At 55.6% G+C, this 1,571-nt stretch overlaps 1 pseudogene; it reads left to right on the forward strand.

Moving 5' to 3' along the window:
* The first annotated feature begins 305 nt into the window (after nt 1-305).
* Nucleotides 306-981, forward strand: LOC102252456 (annotated as a pseudogene).
* Nucleotides 982-1,571: the final 590 nt, after the last annotated feature.

A 1,571-nucleotide genomic window follows, 5' to 3' on the forward strand; every position in this document is an offset into this window, starting at 1 on the left:
CACAGAGAGGGCAGAGGATGCCGGGGTGTCCAGAAGAACCAGGTCTGACTGCAGGTGTCCCAACCCACCAACATCACCTGCACTAGGGACAATCCAAAGATAGGGGCTCTTCGGATGGCTATCATCGGGGGGTTGTCTCAGCACTTGTGGAGGCAGCAATAAGAGTGTGAGCCTCAGAGACATTCCCAAGACCTTCTCGGGACACTGGTTCCTTGGGTCCTCCTCTTGGATGGGGATCACGAAGCCTGGCCCCACAGGAGGCCCTAGACAGGACACCTGATCCACATCCTGGGAAAAACTCCCAGGCAGGCTTGCTCTCTTTCTGTCATCATCTTGGTTCCACGTTCCCCGCACAAAATGCCTGTGAAGCCACAGAAACCATCCCTGCTACAGAGCAGGAGTTGCCACAGCCCAGGCTGAGACAGGGTCTGGAACAGAATCTGACAGTGATGAATCAGTACCAGAGCTCGAGGAACAAGATTCCACACAGGCAACCACACAAGCCCGGCTGGCAGCAGCAGCTGAAATCAACGAAGAACCAGTCAGCAAAGCAAAACAGAGCCGGAGTGAAAAGAAGGCACCCAAGGCTATGTCCAAACTGGACCTTTGACAGGTTACAGGGGTTACTATGGTCACTATACGGAAATCTAGAATATCCTCTTTGCCATCACAAAACTAGAGGTCTACAAGAGCCCAGCCTCAGATACCTACATAGTTTGGGGGGAAGCCAAGATCAAGGCTTTATCTCAGCAAGCACAGCTAGCAGCTGCTGAGAAATTCAAAGTTCAAGGTGACGCTGTCTCAAACATTCAAGAAAACACACAGACTCCAACTGTACAAGAGGAAAGTGAAGAGGAAGAGGCTGATGAAACAGGTGCGGAAGTTAAGGACACAGAATTGGTCATGTCACAAGCAAATGTGTCAAGAGCCAAGGCCGTCCAAGCCCTGAAGAACAACAGTAATCTATATGCTAGTATATAAAAGCCCAAGTGACTGTTAAGATGGAAAGACCAGAACGACTGGTTGTTATGATGCGCACTGACCACCAGGGGGAAGACATCCAATGCAGAAGCTTCCTCCAGACTGCAGGCCCCGATCACTGATGGGGCCTGTCAGCCAACCTCCCGGTACCCTCCCCCGGCCAACAGGCCCTGATCGCCTGATCAGGGCCAGGCTCCTGGGCTGGGAGAGGGAACCGGGGTTGGGTGGCAGCAGACATGGCCGCTTTCCCAGGAGGGCCGGGGCTGGGTCCCTCCTCGGCGCTGGTGACCAATCCCCCGGGTCCCTTCCCCATCTCTCCACCCAGCCAGCAGGGCTCAATTGGTCCGCTGCTTGCCCACCACGGTAGCGGTTGGCCCCTCCCCGCAGCTGGCAAGTCCCAATTGCCCGATTGGGGCTGGGACCCAGTCTGGGATGGGAAACCGGGGTGGTGGCGGTAGACATGGGCAGCAGGGAAGGAGGAGGCAGGGAGGCGGGGAGGTGGGGAACCTGATCAGCCCTGATCGCTGGCCAGGCCTAGGGACCTGACCCATGCACAAATTTCGTGTACCAAGCCTCTAGTGTGTGTGTGT

The sequence above is a fragment of the Myotis brandtii genome, unplaced genomic scaffold (assembly GCF_000412655.1).
Source record: "Myotis brandtii unplaced genomic scaffold, ASM41265v1 scaffold690, whole genome shotgun sequence".
NCBI classification, from domain to species: domain Eukaryota; kingdom Metazoa; phylum Chordata; class Mammalia; order Chiroptera; family Vespertilionidae; genus Myotis; species Myotis brandtii.